The sequence below is a fragment of the Schistocerca americana genome, chromosome X (genome assembly GCF_021461395.2).
Source record: "Schistocerca americana isolate TAMUIC-IGC-003095 chromosome X, iqSchAmer2.1, whole genome shotgun sequence".
NCBI classification, from domain to species: domain Eukaryota; kingdom Metazoa; phylum Arthropoda; class Insecta; order Orthoptera; family Acrididae; genus Schistocerca; species Schistocerca americana.
In genome coordinates, this window is record NC_060130.1 from 64,961,428 (window position 1) to 64,987,570 (window position 26,143).

Below are 26,143 nucleotides of genomic sequence, written 5' to 3' on the forward strand. Positions count from 1 at the left end.
TACGCCATTATTTGTCGAAATTATGACTTTCACAGTACTCCTGCTAGGGGTTCCTCCAGTTTACCAAAGTATTTCGCCTGTTGACGGCCCATTTGGCTACCTTAAGAGAGTCATAGTTACTCCTGTCAGTTGCTCCCCGTTTTACCACAGTCACATTTTCAATCTTATTCTGGCCAGTTCACCTGAAGCGATACGCCATTATCGGTCAACCTAAAGAATTTCACAGTACTCTTGCCGGGAGCTCTCGAGTTTGCCGATGTATTTCGCCTGTTGACGAGGCATTTGGTTACCTTAAGAGAGTCATAGTTACCCCTTGCTGTTGCTCCCCATTTTACAACAGGCACATCTACAAGCTTACTCTGGCCAATTCTCCTGAAGCGATACGCTAATATCTATTGACATAAAGACTTTCACAGTACTCCTGCCGGGAGCTTTTCGACTTTGCCGATGTATTTCGCCTATTGACGAGGCGTTTGGCTACCTTAAGAGAGTCATAGTTACTCCTGCCAGTGTCTCTCCGTTAAACCACAGTCACATCTACCATTTTCCTCTGCCCCTTTCACCAGACGCGATACGCCATTATTTGTCGACATCATGACTTTCAAAGTACTCCTGCTAGGGGCTCCTCCAGTCTACCAATGTATTTCGCCTGTTGACGAGGCATTTGGCTACCTTAAGAGAGTCATACTTACTCCTGTCAGTTGCTCCCCGTTTTACCACAGTCACATTTTCAATCTTATTCTGGCCAGTTCACCCGAGGCGATACGCCACTTGACGAGGCATTTGGCTACCTTAAGAGAGTCATAGTTACTCCTGTCAGTTGCTCCCCGTTAAACCACAGTCACATCTACGATTTTCCTCTGCCGCTTTCACCAGCCGCGATACGCCATTATTTGTTGAAATTATGACTTTCACAGTACTCCTGCTAGGGGTTCCTCCAGTTTACCAATGTATTTCGCCTGTTGACGAAGCATTTGGCTACCTTAAGAGAGTCATAGTTACTCCTGTCAGTTGCTCCCCGTTAAACCACAGTCACATCTACGATTTTCCTCTGCCGCTTTCACCAGCCGCGATACGCCATTATTTGTTGAAATTATGACTTTCACAGTACTCCTGCTAGGGGTTCCTCCAGTTTACCAATGTATTTCGCCTGTTGACGAAGCATTTGGCTACCTTAAGAGAGTCATAGTTACTCCTGTCAGTTGCTCCCCGTTTTACCACAGTCACATTTTCAATCTTATTCTGGCCAGTTCACCTGATGCGATACGCTGTTATCAGTCAACCTAAAAAATATCACAGTACTCCTGCCGGAAGCTTCTCGAGTTTGCCGAAGTATTTCGCCTGTTGACGAAGCATTTGGATACCTTAAGAGAGTCATAGTTACTCCTTGCTGTTGCTCCCCATTTTACAACAGGCACATCTACAAGCTTACTCTGGCCAATTCTCCTGAAGCGATACGCTAATATCTGTAGACATAAAGACTTTCACAGTACTCCTGCTGGGAGCTTCTCTACTTTGCCGATGTATTTCGCCTATTGACGAGGCATTTGGCTACCTTAAGAGAGTCATAGTTACTCCTGTCAGTTGCTCCCCGTTAAACCACAGTCACATCTACGATTTTCCTATTCCGCTTTCACCAGACGCGATACGCCATTATTTGTCGAAATTATGACTTTCACAGTACTCCTGCTAGGGGTTCCTCCAGTTTACCAAAGTATTTCGCCTGTTGACGAACCATTTGGCTACCTTAAGAGAGTCATAGTTACTCCTGTCAGTTGCTCCCCGTTTTACCACAGTCACATTTTCAATCTTATTCTGGCCAGTTCACCTGAAGCGATACGCCATTATCGGTCAACCTAAAGAATTTCGCAGTACTCTTGCCGGGAGCTCTCGAGTTTGCCGATGTATTTCGCGTGTTGACGAGGCATTTGGTTACCTTAAGAGAGTCATAGTTACCCCTTGCTGTTGCTCCCCATTTTACAACAGGCACATCTACAAGCTTACTCTGGCCAATTCTCCTGAAGCGATACGCTAATATCTATTGACATAAAGACTTTCACAGTACTCCTGCCGGGAGCTTTTCGACTTTGCCGATGTATTTCGCCTATTGACGAGGCGTTTGGCTACCTTAAGAGAGTCATAGTTACTCCTGCCAGTGTCTCTCCGTTAAACCACAGTCACATCTACCATTTTCCTCTGCCCCTTTCACCAGACGCGATACGCCATTATTTGTCGACATCATGACTTTCAAAGTACTCCTGCTAGGGGCTCCTCCAGTCTACCAATGTATTTCGCCTGTTGACGAGGCATTTGGCTACCTTAAGAGAGTCATACTTACTCCTGTCAGTTGCTCCCCGTTTTACCACAGTCACATTTTCAATCTTATTCTGGCCAGTTCACCCGAAGCGATACGCCACTTGACGAGGCATTTGGCTACCTTAAGAGAGTCATAGTTACTCCTGTCAGTTGCTCCCCGTTAAACCACAGTCACATCTACGATTTTCCTCTGCCGCTTTCACCAGCCGCGATACGCCATTATTTGTTGAAATTATGACTTTCACAGTACTCCTGCTAGGGGTTCCTCCAGTTTACCAATGTATTTCGCCTGTTGACGAAGCATTTGGCTACCATAAGAGTGTCATAGTTACTCCTGTCAGTTGCTCCCCGTTAAACCACAGTCACATCTACGATTTTCCTCTGCCGCTTTCACCAGCCGCGATACGCCATTATTTGTTGAAATTATGACTTTCACAGTACTCCTGCTAGGGGTTCCTCCAGTTTACCAATGTATTTCGCCTGTTGACGAAGCATTTGGCTACCTTAAGAGAGTCATAGTTACTCCTGTCAGTTGCTCCCCGTTTTACCACAGTCACATTTTCAATCTTATTCTGGCCAGTTCACCTGATGCGATACGCTGTTATCAGTCAACCTAAAAAATATCACAGTACTCCTGCCGGAAGCTTCTCGAGTTTGCCGAAGTATTTCGCCTGTTGACGAAGCATTTGGATACCTTAAGAGAGTCATAGTTACTCCTTGCTGTTGCTCCCAATTTTACAACAGGCACATCTACAAGCTTACTCTGGCCAATTCTCCTGAAGCGATACGCTAATATCTGTAGACATAAAGACGTTCACAGTACTCCTGCTGGGAGCTTCTCTACTTTGCCGATGTATTTCGCCTATTGACGAGGCATTTGGCTACCTTAAGAGAGTCATAGTTACTCCTGTCAGTTGCTCCCCGTTAAACCACAGTCACATCTACGATTTTCCTCTGCCGCTTTCACCAGACGCGATACGCCATTATTTGTCGAAATTATGACTTTCACAGTACTCCTGCTAGGGGTTCCTCCAGTTTACCAAAGTATTTCGCCTGTTGACGGCCCATTTGGCTACCTTAAGAGAGTCATAGTTACTCCTGTCAGTTGCTCCCCGTTTTACCACAGTCACATTTTCAATCTTATTCTGGCCAGTTCACCTGAAGCGATACGCCATTATCGGTCAACCTAAAGAATTTCACAGTACTCTTGCCGGGAGCTCTCGAGTTTGCCGATGTATTTCGCCTGTTGACGAGGCATTTGGTTACCTTAAGAGAGTCATAGTTACCCCTTGCTGTTGCTCCCCATTTTACAACAGGCACATCTACAAGCTTACTCTGGCCAATTCTCCTGAAGCGATACCCTAATATCTATTGACATAAAGACTTTCACAGTACTCCTGCCGGGAGCTTTTCGACTTTGCCGATGTATTTCGCCTATTGACGAGGCGTTTGGCTACCTTAAGAGAGTCATAGTTACTCCTGCCAGTGTCTCTCCGTTAAACCACAGTCACATCTACCATTTTCCTCTGCCCCTTTCACCAGACGCGATACGCCATTATTTGTCGACATCATGACTTTCAAAGTACTCCTGCTAGGGGCTCCTCCAGTCTACCAATGTATTTCGCCTGTTGACGAGGCATTTGGCTACCTTAAGAGAGTCATAGTTACTCCTGTCAGTTGCTCCCCGTTTTACCACAGTCACATTTTCAATCTTATTCTGGCCAGTTCACCCGAAGCGATACGCCACTTGACGAGGCATTTGGCTACCTTAAGAGAGTCATAGTTACTCCTGTCAGTTGCTCCCCGTTAAACCACAGTCACATCTACGATTTTCCTCTGCCGCTTTCACCAGCCGCGATACGCCATTATTTGTTGAAATTATGACTTTCACAGTACTCCTGCTAGGGGTTCCTCCAGTTTACCAATGTATTTCGCCTGTTGACGAAGCATTTGGCTACCATAAGAGTGTCATAGTTACTCCTGTCAGTTGCTCCCCGTTAAACCACAGTCACATCTACGATTTTCCTCTGCCGCTTTCACCAGCCGCGATACGCCATTATTTGTTGAAATTATGACTTTCACAGTACTCCTGCTAGGGGTTCCTCCAGTTTACCAATGTATTTCGCCTGTTGACGAAGCATTTGGCTACCTTAAGAGAGTCATAGTTACTCCTGTCAGTTGCTCCCCGTTTTACCACAGTCACATTTTCAATCTTATTCTGGCCAGTTCACCTGATGCGATACGCTGTTATCAGTCAACCTAAAAAATATCACAGTACTCCTGCCGGAAGCTTCTCGAGTTTGCCGAAGTATTTCGCCTGTTGACGAAGCATTTGGATACCTTAAGAGAGTCATAGTTACTCCTTGCTGTTGCTCCCCATTTTACAACAGGCACATCTACAAGCTTACTCTGGCCAATTCTCCTGAAGCGATACGCTAATATCTGTAGACATAAAGACTTTCACAGTACTCCTGCTGGGAGCTTCTCTACTTTGCCGATGTATTTCGCCTATTGACGAGGCATTTGGCTGCCTTAAGAGAGTCATAGTTACTCCTGTCAGTTGCTCCCCGTTAAACCACAGTCACATCTACGATTTTCCTCTGCCGCTTTCACCAGACGCGATACGCCATTATTTGTCGAAATTATGACTTTCACAGTACTCCTGCTAGGGGTTCCTCCAGTTTACCAAAGTATTTCGCCTGTTGACGGCCCATTTGGCTACCTTAAGAGAGTCATAGTTACTCCTGTCAGTTGCTCCCCTTTTTACCACAGTCACATTTTCAATCTTATTCTGGCCAGTTCACCTGAAGCGATACGCCATTATCGGTCAACCTAAAGAATTTCACAGTACTCTTGCCGGGAGCTCTCGAGTTTGCCGATGTATTTCGCCTGTTGACGAGGCATTTGGTTACCTTAAGAGAGTCATAGTTACCCCTTGCTGTTGCTCCCCATTTTACAACAGGCACATCTACAAGCTTACTCTGGCCAATTCTCCTGAAGCGATACGCTAATATCTATTGACATAAAGACTTTCACAGTACTCCTGCCGGGAGCTTTTCGACTTTGCCGATGTATTTCGCCTATTGACGAGGCGTTTGGCTACCTTAAGAGAGTCATAGTTACTCCTGCCAGTGTCTCTCCGTTAAACCACAGTCACATCTACCATTTTCCTCTGCCCCTTTCACCAGACGCGATACGCCATTATTTGTCGACATCATGACTTTCAAAGTACTCCTGCTAGGGGCTCCTCCAGTCTACCAATGTATTTCGCCTGTTGACGAGGCATTTGGCTACCTTAAGAGAGTCATACTTACTCCTGTCAGTTGCTCCCCGTTTTACCACAGTCACATTTTCAATCTTATTCTGGCCAGTTCACCCGAAGCGATACGCCACTTGACGAGGCATTTGGCTACCTTAAGAGAGTCATAGTTACTCCTGTCAGTTGCTCCCCGTTAAACCACAGTCACATCTACGATTTTCCTCTGCCGCTTTCACCAGCCGCGATACGCCATTATTTGTTGAAATTATGACTTTCACAGTACTCCTGCTAGGGGTTCCTCCAGTTTACCAATGTATTTCGCCTGTTGACGAAGCATTTGGCTACCTTAAGAGAGTCATAGTTACTCCTGTCAGTTGCTCCCCGTTAAACCACAGTCACATCTACGATTTTCCTCTGCCGCTTTCACCAGCCGCGATACGCCATTATTTGTTGAAATTATGACTTTCACAGTACTCCTGCTAGGGGTTCCTCCAGTTTACCAATGTATTTCGCCTGTTGACGAAGCATTTGGCTACCTTAAGAGAGTCATAGTTACTCCTGTCAGTTGCTCCCCGTTTTACCACAGTCACATTTTCAATCTTATTCTGGCCAGTTCACCTGATGCGATACGCTGTTATCAGTCAACCTAAAAAATATCACAGTACTCCTGCCGGAAGCTTCTCGAGTTTGCCGAAGTATTTCGCCTGTTGACGAAGCATTTGGATACCTTAAGAGAGTCATAGTTACTCCTTGCTGTTGCTCCCCATTTTACAACAGGCACATCTACAAGCTTACTCTGGCCAATTCTCCTGAAGCGATACGCTAATATCTGTAGACATAAAGACTTTCACAGTACTCCTGCTGGGAGCTTCTCTACTTTGCCGATGTATTTCGCCTATTGACGAGGCATTTGGCTACCTTAAGAGAGTCATAGTTACTCCTGTCAGTTGCTCCCCGTTAAACCACAGTCACATCTACGATTTTCCTCTGCCGCTTTCACCAGACGCGATACGCCATTATTTGTCGAAATTATGACTTTCACAGTACTCCTGCTAGGGGTTCCTCCAGTTTACCAAAGTATTTCGCCTGTTGACGAACCATTTGGCTACCTTAAGAGAGTCATAGTTACTCCTGTCAGTTGCTCCCCGTTTTACCACAGTCACATTTTCAATCTTATTCTGGCCAGTTCACCTGAAGCGATACGCCATTATCGGTCAACCTAAAGAATTTCGCAGTACTCTTGCCGGGAGCTCTCGAGTTTGCCGATGTATTTCGCCTGTTGACGAGGCATTTGGTTACCTTAAGAGAGTCATAGTTACCCCTTGCTGTTGCTCCCCATTTTACAACAGGCACATCTACAAGCTTACTCTGGCCAATTCTCCTGAAGCGATACGCTAATATCTATTGACATAAAGACTTTCACAGTACTCCTGCCGGGAGCTTTTCGACTTTGCCGATGTATTTCGCCTATTGACGAGGCGTTTGGCTACCTTAAGAGAGTCATAGTTACTCCTGCCAGTGTCTCTCCGTTAAACCACAGTCACATCTACCATTTTCCTCTGCCCCTTTCACCAGACGCGATACGCCATTATTTGTCGACATCATGACTTTCAAAGTACTCCTGCTAGGGGCTCCTCCAGTCTACCAATGTATTTCGCCTGTTGACGAGGCATTTGGCTACCTTAAGAGAGTCATACTTACTCCTGTCAGTTGCTCCCCGTTTTACCACAGTCACATTTTCAATCTTATTCTGGCCAGTTCACCCGAAGCGATACGCCACTTGACGAGTCATTTGGCTACCTTAAGAGAGTCATAGTTACTCCTGTCAGTTGCTCCCCGTTAAACCACAGTCACATCTACGATTTTCCTCTGCCGCTTTCACCAGCCGCGATACGCCATTATTTGTTGAAATTATGACTTTCACAGTACTCCTGCTAGGGGTTCCTCCAGTTTACCAATGTATTTCGCCTGTTGACGAAGCATTTGGCTACCTTAAGAGAGTCATAGTTACTCCTGTCAGTTGCTCCCCGTTAAACCACAGTCACATCTACGATTTTCCTCTGCCGCTTTCACCAGCCGCGATACGCCATTATTTGTTGAAATTATGACTTTCACAGTACTCCTGCTAGGGGTTCCTCCAGTTTACCAATGTATTTCGCCTGTTGACGAAGCATTTGGCTACCTTAAGAGAGTCATAGTTACTCCTGTCAGTTGCTCCCCGTTTTACCACAGTCACATTTTCAATCTTATTCTGGCCAGTTCACCTGATGCGATACGCTGTTATCAGTCAACCTAAAAAATATCACAGTACTCCTGCCGGAAGCTTCTCGAGTTTGCCGAAGTATTTCGCCTGTTGACGAAGCATTTGGATACCTTAAGAGAGTCATAGTTACTCCTTGCTGTTGCTCCCCATTTTACAACAGGCACATCTACAAGCTTACTCTGGCCAATTCTCCTGAAGCGATACGCTAATATCTGTAGACATAAAGACTTTCACAGTACTCCTGCTGGGAGCTTCTCTACTTTGCCGATGTATTTCGCCTATTGACGAGGCATTTGGCTACCTTAAGAGAGTCATAGTTACTCCTGTCAGTTGCTCCCCGTTAAACCACAGTCACATCTACGATTTTCCTCTGCCGCTTTCACCAGACGCGATACGCCATTATTTGTCGAAATTATGACTTTCACAGTACTCCTGCTAGGGGTTCCTCCAGTTTACCAAAGTATTTCGCCTGTTGACGAACCATTTGGCTACCTTAAGAGAGTCATAGTTACTCCTGTCAGTTGCTCCCCGTTTTACCACAGTCACATTTTCAATCTTATTCTGGCCAGTTCACCTGAAGCGATACGCCATTATCGGTCAACCTAAAGAATTTCGCAGTACTCTTGCCGGGAGCTCTCGAGTTTGCCGATGTATTTCGCCTGTTGACGAGGCATTTGGTTACCTTAAGAGAGTCATAGTTACCCCTTGCTGTTGCTCCCCATTTTACAACAGGCACATCTACAAGCTTACTCTGGCCAATTCTCCTGAAGCGATACGCTAATATCTATTGACATAAAGACTTTCACAGTACTCCTGCCGGGAGCTTTTCGACTTTGCCGATGTATTTCGCCTATTGACGAGGCGTTTGGCTACCTTAAGAGAGTCATAGTTACTCCTGCCAGTGTCTCTCCGTTAAACCACAGTCACATCTACCATTTTCCTCTGCCCCTTTCACCAGACGCGATACGCCATTATTTGTCGACATCATGACTTTCAAAGTACTCCTGCTAGGGGCTCCTCCAGTCTACCAATGTATTTCGCCTGTTGACGAGGCATTTGGCTACCTTAAGAGAGTCATACTTACTCCTGTCAGTTGCTCCCCGTTTTACCACAGTCACATTTTCAATCTTATTCTGGCCAGTTCACCCGAAGCGATACGCCACTTGACGAGTCATTTGGCTACCTTAAGAGAGTCATAGTTACTCCTGTCAGTTGCTCCCCGTTAAACCACAGTCACATCTACGATTTTCCTCTGCCGCTTTCACCAGCCGCGATACGCCATTATTTGTTGAAATTATGACTTTCACAGTACTCCTGCTAGGGGTTCCTCCAGTTTACCAATGTATTTCGCCTGTTGACGAAGCATTTGGCTACCTTAAGAGAGTCATAGTTACTCCTGTCAGTTGCTCCCCGTTAAACCACAGTCACATCTACGATTTTCCTCTGCCGCTTTCACCAGCCGCGATACGCCATTATTTGTTGAAATTATGACTTTCACAGTACTCCTGCTAGGGGTTCCTCCAGTTTACCAATGTATTTCGCCTGTTGACGAAGCATTTGGCTACCTTAAGAGAGTCATAGTTACTCCTGTCAGTTGCTCCCCGTTTTACCACAGTCACATTTTCAATCTTATTCTGGCCAGTTCACCTGATGCGATACGCTGTTATCAGTCAACCTAAAAAATATCACAGTACTCCTGCCGGAAGCTTCTCGAGTTTGCCGAAGTATTTCGCCTGTTGACGAAGCATTTGGATACCTTAAGAGAGTCATAGTTACTCCTTGCTGTTGCTCCCCATTTTACAACAGGCACATCTACAAGCTTACTCTGGCCAATTCTCCTGAAGCGATACGCTAATATCTGTAGACATAAAGACTTTCACAGTACTCCTGCTGGGAGCTTCTCTACTTTGCCGATGTATTTCGCCTATTGACGAGGCATTTGGCTACCTTAAGAGAGTCATAGTTACTCCTGTCAGTTGCTCCCCGTTAAACCACAGTCACATCTACGATTTTCCTATTCCGCTTTCACCAGACGCGATACGCCATTATTTGTCGAAATTATGACTTTCACAGTACTCCTGCTAGGGGTTCCTCCAGTTTACCAAAGTATTTCGCCTGTTGACGAACCATTTGGCTACCTTAAGAGAGTCATAGTTACTCCTGTCAGTTGCTCCCCGTTTTACCACAGTCACATTTTCAATCTTATTCTGGCCAGTTCACCTGAAGCGATACGCCATTATCGGTCAACCTAAAGAATTTCGCAGTACTCTTGCCGGGAGCTCTCGAGTTTGCCGATGTATTTCGCCTGTTGACGAGGCATTTGGTTACCTTAAGAGAGTCATAGTTACCCCTTGCTGTTGCTCCCCATTTTACAACAGGCACATCTACAAGCTTACTCTGGCCAATTCTCCTGAAGCGATACGCTAATATCTATTGACATAAAGACTTTCACAGTACTCCTGCCGGGAGCTTTTCGACTTTGCCGATGTATTTCGCCTATTGACGAGGCGTTTGGCTACCTTAAGAGAGTCATAGTTACTCCTGCCAGTGTCTCTCCGTTAAACCACAGTCACATCTACCATTTTCCTCTGCCCCTTTCACCAGACGCGATACGCCATTATTTGTCGACATCATGACTTTCAAAGTACTCCTGCTAGGGGCTCCTCCAGTCTACCAATGTATTTCGCCTGTTGACGAGGCATTTGGCTACCTTAAGAGAGTCATACTTACTCCTGTCAGTTGCTCCCCGTTTTACCACAGTCACATTTTCAATCTTATTCTGGCCAGTTCACCCGAAGCGATACGCCACTTGACGAGGCATTTGGCTACCTTAAGAGAGTCATAGTTACTCCTGTCAGTTGCTCCCCGTTAAACCACAGTCACATCTACGATTTTCCTCTGCCGCTTTCACCAGCCGCGATACGCCATTATTTGTTGAAATTATGACTTTCACAGTACTCCTGCTAGGGGTTCCACCAGTTTACCAATGTATTTCGCCTGTTGACGAAGCATTTGGCTACCATAAGAGTGTCATAGTTACTCCTGTCAGTTGCTCCCCGTTAAACCACAGTCACATCTACGATTTTCCTCTGCCGCTTTCACCAGCCGCGATACGCCATTATTTGTTGAAATTATGACTTTCACAGTCCTCCTGCTAGGGGTTCCTCCAGTTTACCAATGTATTTCGCCTGTTGACGAAGCATTTGGCTACCTTAAGAGAGTCATAGTTACTCCTGTCAGTTGCTCCCCGTTTTACCACAGTCACATTTTCAATCTTATTCTGGCCAGTTCACCTGATGCGATACGCTGTTATCAGTCAACCTAAAAAATATCACAGTACTCCTGCCGGAAGCTTCTCGAGTTTGCCGAAGTATTTCGCCTGTTGACGAAGCATTTGGATACCTTAAGAGAGTCATAGTTACTCCTTGCTGTTGCTCCCAATTTTACAACAGGCACATCTACAAGCTTACTCTGGCCAATTCTCCTGAAGCGATACGCTAATATCTGTAGACATAAAGACGTTCACAGTACTCCTGCTGGGAGCTTCTCTACTTTGCCGATGTATTTCGCCTATTGACGAGGCATTTGGCTACCTTAAGAGAGTCATAGTTACTCCTGTCAGTTGCTCCCCGTTAAACCACAGTCACATCTACGATTTTCCTCTGCCGCTTTCACCAGACGCGATACGCCGTTATTTGTCGAAATTATGACTTTCACAGTACTCCTGCTAGGGGTTCCTCCAGTTTACCAAAGTATTTCGCCTGTTGACGAACCATTTGGCTACCTTAAGAGAGTCATAGTTACTCCTGTCAGTTGCTCCCCGTTTTACCACAGTCACATTTTCAATCTTATTCTGGCCAGTTCACCTGAAGCGATACGCCATTATCGGTCAACCTAAAGAATTTCACAGTACTCTTGCCGGGAGCTCTCGAGTTTGCCGATGTATTTCGCCTGTTGACGAGGCATTTGGTTACCTTAAGAGAGTCATAGTTACCCCTTGCTGTTGCTCCCCATTTTACAACAGGCACATCTACAAGCTTACTCTGGCCAATTCTCCTGAAGCGATACGCTAATATCTATTGTTATAAAGACTTTCACAGTACTCCTGCCGGGAGCTTTTCGACTTTGCCGATGTATTTCGCCTATTGACGAGGCGTTTGGCTACCTTAAGAGAGTCATAGTTACTCCTGCCAGTGTCTCTCCGTTAAACCACAGTCACATCTACCATTTTCCTCTGCCCCTTTCACCAGACGCGATACGCCATTATTTGTCGACATCATGACTTTCAAAGTACTCCTGCTAGGGGCTCCTCCAGTCTACCAATGTATTTCGCCTGTTGACGAGGCATTTGGCTACCTTAAGAGAGTCATACTTACTCCTGTCAGTTGCTCCCCGTTTTACCACAGTCACATTTTCAATCTTATTCTGGCCAGTTCACCTGAAGCGATACGCCATTATCGGTCAACCTAAAGAATTTCACAGTACTCTTGCCGGGAGCTCTCGAGTTTGCCGATGTATTTCGCCTGTTGACGAGGCATTTGGTTACCTTAAGAGAGTCATAGTTACCCCTTGCTGTTGCTCCCCATTTTACAACAGGCACATCTACAAGCTTACTCTGGCCAATTCTCCTGAAGCGATACGCTAATATCTATTGACATAAAGACTTTCACAGTACTCCTGCCGGGAGCTTTTCGACTTTGCCGATGTATTTCGCCTATTGACGAGGCGTTTGTCTACCTTAAGAGAGTCATAGTTACTCCTACCAGTGTCTCTCCGTTAAACCACAGTCACATCTACCATTTTCCTCTGCCCCTTTCACCAGACGCGATACGCCATTATTTGTTGAAATTATGACTTTCACAGTACTCCTGCTAGGGGTTCCTCCAGTTTACCAATGTATTTCGCCTGTTGACGAAGCATTTGGCTACCTTAAGAGAGTCATAGTTACTCCTGTCAGTTGCTCCCCGTTAAACCACAGTCACATCTACGATTTTCCTCTGCCGCTTTCACCAGCCGCGATACGCCATTATTTGTTGAAATTATGACTTTCACAGTACTCCTGCTAGGGGTTCCTCCAGTTTACCAATGTATTTCGCCTGTTGACGAAGCATTTGGCTACCTTAAGAGAGTCATAGTTACTCCTGTCAGTTGCTCCCCGTTTTACCACAGTCACATTTTCAATCTTATTCTGGCCAGTTCACCTGATGCGATACGCTGTTATCAGTCAACCTAAAAAATATCACAGTACTCCTGCCGGAAGCTTCTCGAGTTTGCCGAAGTATTTCGCCTGTTGACGAAGCATTTGGATACCTTAAGAGAGTCATAGTTACTCCTTGCTGTTGCTCCCCATTTTACAACAGGCACATCTACAAGCTTACTCTGGCCAATTCTCCTGAAGCGATACGCTAATATCTGTAGACATAAAGACTTTCACAGTACTCCTGCTGGGAGCTTCTCTACTTTGCCGATGTATTTCGCCTATTGACGAGGCATTTGGCTACCTTAAGAGAGTCATAGTTACTCCTGTCAGTTGCTCCCCGTTAAACCACAGTCACATCTACGATTTTCCTATTCCGCTTTCACCAGACGCGATACGCCATTATTTGTCGAAATTATGACTTTCACAGTACTCCTGCTAGGGGTTCCTCCAGTTTACCAAAGTATTTCGCCTGTTGACGAACCATTTGGCTACCTTAAGAGAGTCATAGTTACTCCTGTCAGTTGCTCCCCGTTTTACCACAGTCACATTTTCAATCTTATTCTGGCCAGTTCACCTGAAGCGATACGCCATTATCGGTCAACCTAAAGAATTTCGCAGTACTCTTGCCGGGAGCTCTCGAGTTTGCCGATGTATTTCGCCTGTTGACGAGGCATTTGGTTACCTTAAGAGAGTCATAGTTACCCCTTGCTGTTGCTCCCCATTTTACAACAGGCACATCTACAAGCTTACTCTGGCCAATTCTCCTGAAGCGATACGCTAATATCTATTGACATAAAGACTTTCACAGTACTCCTGCCGGGAGCTTTTCGACTTTGCCGATGTATTTCGCCTATTGACGAGGCGTTTGGCTACCTTAAGAGAGTCATAGTTACTCCTGCCAGTGTCTCTCCGTTAAACCACAGTCACATCTACCATTTTCCTCTGCCCCTTTCACCAGACGCGATACGCCATTATTTGTCGACATCATGACTTTCAAAGTACTCCTGCTAGGGGCTCCTCCAGTCTACCAATGTATTTCGCCTGTTGACGAGGCATTTGGCTACCTTAAGAGAGTCATACTTACTCCTGTCAGTTGCTCCCCGTTTTACCACAGTCACATTTTCAATCTTATTCTGGCCAGTTCACCCGAAGCGATACGCCACTTGACGAGGCATTTGGCTACCTTAAGAGAGTCATAGTTACTCCTGTCAGTTGCTCCCCGTTAAACCACAGTCACATCTACGATTTTCCTCTGCCGCTTTCACCAGCCGCGATACGCCATTATTTGTTGAAATTATGACTTTCACAGTACTCCTGCTAGGGGTTCCACCAGTTTACCAATGTATTTCGCCTGTTGACGAAGCATTTGGCTACCATAAGAGTGTCATAGTTACTCCTGTCAGTTGCTCCCCGTTAAACCACAGTCACATCTACGATTTTCCTCTGCCGCTTTCACCAGCCGCGATACGCCATTATTTGTTGAAATTATGACTTTCACAGTCCTCCTGCTAGGGGTTCCTCCAGTTTACCAATGTATTTCGCCTGTTGACGAAGCATTTGGCTACCTTAAGAGAGTCATAGTTACTCCTGTCAGTTGCTCCCCGTTTTACCACAGTCACATTTTCAATCTTATTCTGGCCAGTTCACCTGATGCGATACGCTGTTATCAGTCAACCTAAAAAATATCACAGTACTCCTGCCGGAAGCTTCTCGAGTTTGCCGAAGTATTTCGCCTGTTGACGAAGCATTTGGATACCTTAAGAGAGTCATAGTTACTCCTTGCTGTTGCTCCCAATTTTACAACAGGCACATCTACAAGCTTACTCTGGCCAATTCTCCTGAAGCGATACGCTAATATCTGTAGACATAAAGACGTTCACAGTACTCCTGCTGGGAGCTTCTCTACTTTGCCGATGTATTTCGCCTATTGACGAGGCATTTGGCTACCTTAAGAGAGTCATAGTTACTCCTGTCAGTTGCTCCCCGTTAAACCACAGTCACATCTACGATTTTCCTCTGCCGCTTTCACCAGACGCGATACGCCGTTATTTGTCGAAATTATGACTTTCACAGTACTCCTGCTAGGGGTTCCTCCAGTTTACCAAAGTATTTCGCCTGTTGACGAACCATTTGGCTACCTTAAGAGAGTCATAGTTACTCCTGTCAGTTGCTCCCCGTTTTACCACAGTCACATTTTCAATCTTATTCTGGCCAGTTCACCTGAAGCGATACGCCATTATCGGTCAACCTAAAGAATTTCACAGTACTCTTGCCGGGAGCTCTCGAGTTTGCCGATGTATTTCGCCTGTTGACGAGGCATTTGGTTACCTTAAGAGAGTCATAGTTACCCCTTGCTGTTGCTCCCCATTTTACAACAGGCACATCTACAAGCTTACTCTGGCCAATTCTCCTGAAGCGATACGCTAATATCTATTGTTATAAAGACTTTCACAGTACTCCTGCCGGGAGCTTTTCGACTTTGCCGATGTATTTCGCCTATTGACGAGGCGTTTGGCTACCTTAAGAGAGTCATAGTTACTCCTGCCAGTGTCTCTCCGTTAAACCACAGTCACATCTACCATTTTCCTCTGCCCCTTTCACCAGACGCGATACGCCATTATTTGTCGACATCATGACTTTCAAAGTACTCCTGCTAGGGGCTCCTCCAGTCTACCAATGTATTTCGCCTGTTGACGAGGCATTTGGCTACCTTAAGAGAGTCATACTTACTCCTGTCAGTTGCTCCCCGTTTTACCACAGTCACATTTTCAATCTTATTCTGGCCAGTTCACCTGAAGCGATACGCCATTATCGGTCAACCTAAAGAATTTCACAGTACTCTTGCCGGGAGCTCTCGAGTTTGCCGATGTATTTCGCCTGTTGACGAGGCATTTGGTTACCTTAAGAGAGTCATAGTTACCCCTTGCTGTTGCTCCCCATTTTACAACAGGCACATCTACAAGCTTACTCTGGCCAATTCTCCTGAAGCGATACGCTAATATCTATTGACATAAAGACTTTCACAGTACTCCTGCCGGGAGCTTTTCGACTTTGCCGATGTATTTCGCCTATTGACGAGGCGTTTGTCTACCTTAAGAGAGTCATAGTTACTCCTACCAGTGTCTCTCCGTTAAACCACAGTCACATCTACCATTTTCCTCTGCCCCTTTCACCAGACGCGATACGCCATTATTTGTTGAAATTATGACTTTCACAGTACTCCTGCTAGGGGTTCCTCCAGTTTACCAATGTATTTCGCCTGTTGACGAAGCATTTGGCTACCTTAAGAGAGTCATAGTTACTCCTGTCAGTTGCTCCCCGTTAAACCACAGTCACATCTACGATTTTCCTCTGCCGCTTTCACCAGCCGCGATACGCCATTATTTGTTGAAATTATGACTTTCACAGTACTCCTGCTAGGGGTTCCTCCAGTTTACCAATGTATTTCGCCTGTTGACGAAGCATTTGGCTACCTTAAGAGAGTCATAGTTACTCCTGTCAGTTGCTCCCCGTTTTACCACAGTCACATTTTCAATCTTATTCTGGCCAGTTCACCTGATGCGATACGCTGTTATCAGTCAACCTAAAAAATATCACAGTACTCCTGCCGGAAGCTTCTCGAGTTTGCCGAAGTATTTCGCCTGTTGACGAAGCATTTGGATACCTTAAGAGAGTCATAGTTACTCCTTGCTGTTGCTCCCCATTTTACAACAGGCACATCTACAAGCTTACTCTGGCCAATTCTCCTGAAGCGATACGCTAATATCTGTAGACATAAAGACTTTCACAGTACTCCTGCTGGGAGCTTCTCTACTTTGCCGATGTATTTCGCCTATTGACGAGGCATTTGGCTACCTTAAGAGAGTCATAGTTACTCCTGTCAGTTGCTCCCCGTTAAACCACAGTCACATCTACGATTTTCCTCTGCCGCTTTCACCAGACGCGATACGCCATTATTTGTCGAAATTATGACTTTCACAGTACTCCTGCTAGGGGTTCCTCCAGTTTACCAAAGTATTTCGCCTGTTGACGAACCATTTGGCTACCTTAAGAGAGTCATAGTTACTCCTGTCAGTTGCTCCCCGTTTTACCACAGTCACATTTTCAATCTTATTCTGGCCAGTTCACCTGAAGCGATACGCCATTATCGGTCAACCTAAAGAATTTCGCAGTACTCTTGCCGGGAGCTCTCGAGTTTGCCGATGTATTTCGCCTGTTGACGAGGCATTTGGTTACCTTAAGAGAGTCATAGTTACCCCTTGCTGTTGCTCCCCATTTTACAACAGGCACATCTACAAGCTTACTCTGGCCAATTCTCCTGAAGCGATACGCTAATATCTATTGACATAAAGACTTTCACAGTACTCCTGCCGGGAGCTTTTCGACTTTGCCGATGTATTTCGCCTATTGACGAGGCGTTTGGCTACCTTAAGAGAGTCATAGTTACTCCTGCCAGTGTCTCTCCGTTAAACCACAGTCACATCTACCATTTTCCTCTGCCCCTTTCACCAGACGCGATACGCCATTATTTGTCGACATCATGACTTTCAAAGTACTCCTGCTAGGGGCTCCTCCAGTCTACCAATGTATTTCGCCTGTTGACGAGGCATTTGGCTACCTTAAGAGAGTCATACTTACTCCTGTCAGTTGCTCCCCGTTTTACCACAGTCACATTTTCAATCTTATTCTGGCCAGTTCACCCGAAGCGATACGCCACTTGACGAGTCATTTGGCTACCTTAAGAGAGTCATAGTTACTCCTGTCAGTTGCTCCCCGTTAAACCACAGTCACATCTACGATTTTCCTCTGCCGCTTTCACCAGCCGCGATACGCCATTATTTGTTGAAATTATGACTTTCACAGTACTCCTGCTAGGGGTTCCTCCAGTTTACCAATGTATTTCGCCTGTTGACGAAGCATTTGGCTACCTTAAGAGAGTCATAGTTACTCCTGTCAGTTGCTCCCCGTTAAACCACAGTCACATCTACGATTTTCCTCTGCCGCTTTCACCAGCCGCGATACGCCATTATTTGTTGAAATTATGACTTTCACAGTACTCCTGCTAGGGGTTCCTCCAGTTTACCAATGTATTTCGCCTGTTGACGAAGCATTTGGCTACCTTAAGAGAGTCATAGTTACTCCTGTCAGTTGCTCCCCGTTTTACCACAGTCACATTTTCAATCTTATTCTGGCCAGTTCACCTGATGCGATACGCTGTTATCAGTCAACCTAAAAAATATCACAGTACTCCTGCCGGAAGCTTCTCGAGTTTGCCGAAGTATTTCGCCTGTTGACGAAGCATTTGGATACCTTAAGAGAGTCATAGTTACTCCTTGCTGTTGCTCCCAATTTTACAACAGGCACATCTACAAGCTTACTCTGGCCAATTCTCCTGAAGCGATACGCTAATATCTGTAGACATAAAGACGTTCACAGTACTCCTGCTGGGAGCTTCTCTACTTTGCCGATGTATTTCGCCTATTGACGAGGCATTTGGCTACCTTAAGAGAGTCATAGTTACTCCTGTCAGTTGCTCCCCGTTAAACCACAGTCACATCTACGATTTTCCTCTGCCGCTTTCACCAGACGCGATACGCCATTATTTGTCGAAATTATGACTTTCACAGTACTCCTGCTAGGGGTTCCTCCAGTTTACCAAAGTATTTCGCCTGTTGACGAACCATTTGGCTACCTTAAGAGAGTCATAGTTACTCCTGTCAGTTGCTCCCCGTTTTACCACAGTCACATTTTCAATCTTATTCTGGCCAGTTCACCTGAAGCGATACGCCATTATCGGTCAACCTAAAGAATTTCACAGTACTCTTGCCGGGAGCTCTCGAGTTTGCCGATGTATTTCGCCTGTTGACGAGGCATTTGGTTACCTTAAGAGAGTCATAGTTACCCCTTGCTGTTGCTCCCCATTTTACAACAGGCACATCTACAAGCTTACTCTGGCCAATTCTCCTGAAGCGATACGCTAATATCTATTGTTATAAAGACTTTCACAGTACTCCTGCCGGGAGCTTTTCGACTTTGCCGATGTATTTCGCCTATTGACGAGGCGTTTGGCTACCTTAAGAGAGTCATAGTTACTCCTGCCAGTGTCTCTCCGTTAAACCACAGTCACATCTACCATTTTCCTCTGCCCCTTTCACCAGACGCGATACGCCATTATTTGTCGACATCATGACTTTCAAAGTACTCCTGCTAGGGGCTCCTCCAGTCTACCAATGTATTTCGCCTGTTGACGAGGCATTTGGCTACCTTAAGAGAGTCATACTTACTCCTGTCAGTTGCTCCCCGTTTTACCACAGTCACATTTTCAATCTTATTCTGGCCAGTTCACCTGAAGCGATACGCCATTATCGGTCAACCTAAAGAATTTCACAGTACTCTTGCCGGGAGCTCTCGAGTTTGCCGATGTATTTCGCCTGTTGACGAGGCATTTGGTTACCTTAAGAGAGTCATAGTTACCCCTTGCTGTTGCTCCCCATTTTACAACAGGCACATCTACAAGCTTACTCTGGCCAATTCTCCTGAAGCGATACGCTAATATCTATTGACATAAAGACTTTCACAGTACTCCTGCCGGGAGCTTTTCGACTTTGCCGATGTATTTCGCCTATTGACGAGGCGTTTGTCTACCTTAAGAGAGTCATAGTTACTCCTACCAGTGTCTCTCCGTTAAACCACAGTCACATCTACCATTTTCCTCTGCCCCTTTCACCAGACGCGATACGCCATTATTTGTTGAAATTATGACTTTCACAGTACTCCTGCTAGGGGTTCCTCCAGTTTACCAATGTATTTCGCCTGTTGACGAAGCATTTGGCTACCTTAAGAGAGTCATACTTACTCCTGTCAGTTGCTCCCCGTTTTACCACAGTCTCATTTTCAATCTTATTCTGGCCAGTTCACCCGAAGCGATACGCCACTTGACGAGGCATTTGGCTACCTTAAGAGAGTCATAGTTACTCCTGTCAGTTGCTCCCCGTTAAACCACAGTCACATCTACGATTTTCCTCTGCCGCTTTCACCAGCCGCGATACGCCATTATTTGTTGAAATTATGACTTTCACAGTACTCCTGCTAGGGGTTCCTCCAGTTTACCAATGTATTTCGCCTGTTGACGAAGCATTTGGCTACCTTAAGAGAGTCATAGTTACTCCTGTCAGTTGCTCCCCGTTAAACCACAGTCACATCTACGATTTTCCTCTGCCGCTTTCACCAGCCGCGATACGCCATTATTTGTTGAAATTATGACTTTCACAGTACTCCTGCTAGGGGTTCCTCCAGTTTACCAATGTATTTCGCCTGTTGACGAAGCATTTGGCTACCTTAAGAGAGTCATAGTTACTCCTGTCAGTTGCTCCCCGTTTTACCACAGTCACATTTTCAATCTTATTCTGGCCAGTTCACCTGATGCGATACGCTGTTATCAGTCAACCTAAAAAATATCACAGTACTCCTGCCGGAAGCTTCTCGAGTTTGCCGAAGTATTTCGCCTGTTGACGAAGCATTTGGATACCTTAAGAGAGTCATAGTTACTCCTTGCTGTTGCTCCCCATTTTACAACAGGCACATCTACAAGCTTACTCTGGCCAATTCTCCTGAAGCGATACGCTAATATCTGTAGACATAAAGACTTTCACAGTACTCCTGCTGGGAGCGTCTCTACTTTGCCGATGTATTTCGCCTATTGACGAGGCATTTGGCTACCTTAAGAGAGTCATAGTTACTCCTGTCAGTTGCTCCCCGTTAAACCACAGTCACATCTACGATTTTCCTATTCCGCTTTCACCAGACGCGATACGCCATTATTTGTCGAAATTATGACTTTCACAGTACTCCTGCTAGGGGTTCCTCCAGTTTACCAAAGTATTTCGCCTGTTGACGAACCATTTGGCTACCTTAAGAGAGTCATAGTTACTCCTGTCAGTTGCTCCCCGTTTTACCACAGTCACATTTTCAATCTTATTCTGGCCAGTTCACCTGAAGCGATACGCCATTATCGGTCAACCTAAAGAATTTCACAGTACTCTTGCCGGGAGCTCTCGAGTTTGCCGATGTATTTCGCCTGTTGACGAGGCATTTGGTTACCTTAAGAGAGTCATAGTTACCCCTTGCTGTTGCTCCCCATTTTACAACAGGCACATCTACAAGCTTACTCCGGCCAATTCTCCTGAAGCGATACGCTAATATCTATTGACATAAAGACTTTCACAGTACTCCTGCCGGGAGCTTTTCGACTTTGCCGATGTATTTCGCCTATTGACGAGGCGTTTGGCTACCTTAAGAGAGTCATAGTTACTCCTACCAGTGTCTCTCCGTTAAACCACAGTCACATCTACCATTTTCCTCTGCCCCTTTCACCAGACGCGATACGCCATTATTTGTTGAAATTATGACTTTCACAGTACTCCTGCTAGGGGTTCCTCCAGTTTACCAATGTATTTCGCCTGTTGACGAAGCATTTGGCTACCTTAAGAGAGTCATACTTACTCCTGTCAGTTGCTCCCCGTTTTACCACAGTCACATTTTCAATCTTATTCTGGCCAGTTCACCCGAAGCGATACGCCACTTGACGAGGCATTTGGCTACCTTACGAGAGTCATAGTTACTCCTGTCAGTTGCTCCCCGTTAAACCACAGTCACATCTACGATTTTCCTCTGCCGCTTTCACCAGCCGCGATACGCCATTATTTGTTGAAATTATGACTTTCACAGTACTCCTGCTAGGGGTTCCTCCAGTTTACCAATGTATTTCGCCTGTTGACGAAGCATTTGGCTACCTTAAGAGAGTCATAGTTACTCCTGTCAGTTGCTCCCCGTTAAACCACAGTCACATCTACGATTTTCCTCTGCCGCTTTCACCAGCCGCGATACGCCATTATTTGTTGAAATTATGACTTTCACAGTACTCCTGCTAGGGGTTCCTCCAGTTTACCAATGTATTTCGCCTGTTGACGAAGCATTTGGCTACCTTAAGAGAGTCATAGTTACTCCTGTCAGTTGCTCCCCGTTTTACCACAGTCACATTTTCAATCTTATTCTGGCCAGTTCACCTGATGCGATACGCTGTTATCAGTCAACCTAAAAAATATCACAGTACTCCTGCCGGAAGCTTCTCGAGTTTGCCGAAGTATTTCGCCTGTTGACGAAGCATTTGGATACCTTAAGAGAGTCATAGTTACTCCTTGCTGTTGCTCCCCATTTTACAACAGGCACATCTACAAGCTTACTCTGGCCAATTCTCCTGAAGCGATACGCTAATATCTGTAGACATAAAGACTTTCACAGTACTCCTGCTGGGAGCGTCTCTACTTTGCCGATGTATTTCGCCTATTGACGAGGCATTTGGCTACCTTAAGAGAGTCATAGTTACTCCTGTCAGTTGCTCCCCGTTAAACCACAGTCACATCTACGATTTTCCTATTCCGCTTTCACCAGACGCGATACGCCATTATTTGTCGAAATTATGACTTTCACAGTACTCCTGCTAGGGGTTCCTCCAGTTTACCAAAGTATTTCGCCTGTTGACGAACCATTTGGCTACCTTAAGAGAGTCATAGTTACTCCTGTCAGTTGCTCCCCGTTTTACCACAGTCACATTTTCAATCTTATTCTGGCCAGTTCACCTGAAGCGATACGCCATTATCGGTCAACCTAAAGAATTTCACAGTACTCTTGCCGGGAGCTCTCGAGTTTGCCGATGTATTTCGCCTGTTGACGAGGCATTTGGTTACCTTAAGAGAGTCATAGTTACCCCTTGCTGTTGCTCCCCATTTTACAACAGGCACATCTACAAGCTTACTCTGGCCAATTCTCCTGAAGCGATACGCTAATATCTATTGACATAAAGACTTTCACAGTACTCCTGCCGGGAGCTTTTCGACTTTGCCGATGTATTTCGCCTATTGACGAGGCGTTTGGCTACCTTAAGAGAGTCATAGTTACTCCTGCCAGTGTCTCTCCGTTAAACAACAGTCACATCTACCATTTTCCTCTGCCCCTTTCACCAGACGCGATACGCCATTATTTGTCGACATCATGACTTTCAAAGTACTCCTGCTAGGGGCTCCTCCAGTCTACCAATGTATTTCGCCTGTTGACGAGGCATTTGGCTACCTTAAGAGAGTCATACTTACTCCTGTCAGTTGCTCCCCGTTTTACCACAGTCACATTTTCAATCTTATTCTGGCCAGTTCACCCGAAGCGATACGCCACTTGACGAGGCATTTGGCTACCTTAAGAGAGTCATAGTTACTCCTGTCAGTTGCTCCCCGTTAAACCACAGTCACATCTACGATTTTCCTCTGCCGCTTTCACCAGCCGCGATACGCCATTATTTGTTGAAATTATGACTTTCACAGTACTCCTGCTAGGGGTTCCTCCAGTTTACCAATGTATTTCGCCTGTTGACGAAGCATTTGGCTACCTTAAGAGAGTCATAGTTACTCCTGTCAGTTGCTCCCCGTTAAACCACAGTCACATCTACGATTTTCCTCTGCCGCTTTCACCAGCCGCGATACGCCATTATTTGTTGAAATTATGACTTTCACAGTACTCCTGCTAGGGGTTCCTCCAGTTTACCAATGTATTTCGCCTGTTGACGAAGCATTTGGCTACCTTAAGAGAGTCATAGTTACTCCTGTCAGTTGCTCCCCGTTTTACCACAGTCACATTTTCAATCTTATTCTGGCCAGTTCACCTGATGCGATACGCTGTTATCAGTCAACCTAAAAAATATCACAGTACTCCTGCCGGAAGCTTCTCGAGTTTGCCGAAGTATTTCGCCTGTTGACGAAGCATTTGGATACCTTAAGAGAGTCATAGTTACTCCTTGCTGTTGCTCCCCATTTTACAACAGGCACATCTACAAGCTTACTCTGGCCAATTCTCCTGAAGCGATACGCTAATATCTGTAGACATAAAGACTTTCACAGTACTCCTGCTGGGAGCGTCTCTACTTTGCCGATGTATTTCGCCTATTGACGAGGCATTTGGCTACCTTAAGAGAGTCATAGTTACTCCTGTCAGTTGCTCCCCGTTAAACCACAGTCACATCTACGATTTTCCTATTCCGCTTTCACCAGACGCGATACGCCATTATTTGTCGAAATTATGACTTTCACAGTACTCCTGCTAGGGGTTCCTCCAGTTTACCAAAGTATTTCGCCTGTTGACGAACCATTTGGCTACCTTAAGAGAGTCATAGTTACTCCTGTCAGTTGCTCCCCGTTTTACCACAGTCACATTTTCAATCTTATTCTGGCCAGTTCACCTGAAGCGATACGCCATTATCGGTCAACCTAAAGAATTTCACAGTACTCTTGCCGGGAGCTCTCGAGTTTGCCGATGTATTTCGCCTGTTGACGAGGCATTTGGTTACCTTAAGAGAGTCATAGTTACCCCTTGCTGTTGCTCCCCATTTTACAACAGGCACATCTACAAGCTTACTCTGGCCAATTCTCCTGAAGCGATACGCTAATATCTATTGACATAAAGACTTTCACAGTACTCCTGCCGGGAGCTTTTCGACTTTGCCGATGTATTTCGCCTATTGACGAGGCGTTTGGCTACCTTAAGAGAGTCATAGTTACTCCTGCCAGTGTCTCTCCGTTAAACCACAGTCACATCTACCATTTTCCTCTGCCCCTTTCACCAGACGCGATACGCCATTATTTGTCGACATCATGACTTTCAAAGTACTCCTGCTAGGGGCTCCTCCAGTCTACCAATGTATTTCGCCTGTTGACGAGGCATTTGGCTACCTTAAGAGAGTCATACTTACTCCTGTCAGTTGCTCCCCGTTTTACCACAGTCACATTTTCAATCTTATTCTGGCCAGTTCACCCGAAGCGATACGCCACTTGACGAGGCATTTGGCTACCTTAAGAGAGTCATAGTTACTCCTGTCAGTTGCTCCCCGTTAAACCACAGTCACATCTACGATTTTCCTCTGCCGCTTTCACCAGCCGCGATACGCCATTATTTGTTGAAATTATGACTTTCACAGTACTCCTGCTAGGGGTTCCTCCAGTTTACCAATGTATTTCGCCTGTTGACGAAGCATTTGGCTACCATAAGAGTGTCATAGTTACTCCTGTCAGTTGCTCCCCGTTAAACCACAGTCACATCTACGATTTTCCTCTGCCGCTTTCACCAGCCGCGATACGCCATTATTTGTTGAAATTATGACTTTCACAGTACTCCTGCTAGGGGTTCCTCCAGTTTACCAATGTATTTCGCCTGTTGACGAAGCATTTGGCTACCTTAAGAGAGTCATAGTTACTCCTGTCAGTTGCTCCCCGTTTTACCACAGTCACATTTTCAATCTTATTCTGGCCAGTTCACCTGATGCGATACGCTGTTATCAGTCAACCTAAAAAATATCACAGTACTCCTGCCGGAAGCTTCTCGAGTTTGCCGAAGTATTTCGCCTGTTGACGAAGCATTTGGATACCTTAAGAGAGTCATAGTTACTCCTTGCTGTTGCTCCCAATTTTACAACAGGCACATCTACAAGCTTACTCTGGCCAATTCTCCTGAAGCGATACGCTAATATCTGTAGACATAAAGACTTTCACAGTACTCCTGCTGGGAGCTTCTCTACTTTGCCGATGTATTTCGCCTATTGACGAGGCATTTGGCTACCTTAAGAGAGTCATAGTTACTCCTGTCAGTTGCTCCCCGTTAAACCACAGTCACATCTACGATTTTCCTCTGCCGCTTTCACCAGACGCGATACGCCATTATTTGTCGAAATTATGACTTTCACAGTACTCCTGCTAGGGGTTCCTCCAGTTTACCAAAGTATTTCGCCTGTTGACGAACCATTTGGCTACCTTAAGAGAGTCATTGTTACTCCTGTCAGTTGCTCCCCGTTTTACCACAGTCACATTTTCAATCTTATTCTGGCCAGTTCACCTGAAGCGATACGCCATTATCGGTCAACCTAAAGAATTTCACAGTACTCTTGCCGGGAGCTCTCGAGTTTGCCGATGTATTTCGCCTGTTGACGAGGCATTTGGTTACCTTAAGAGAGTCATAGTTACCCCTTGCTGTTGCTCCCCATTTTACAACAGGCACATCTACAAGCTTA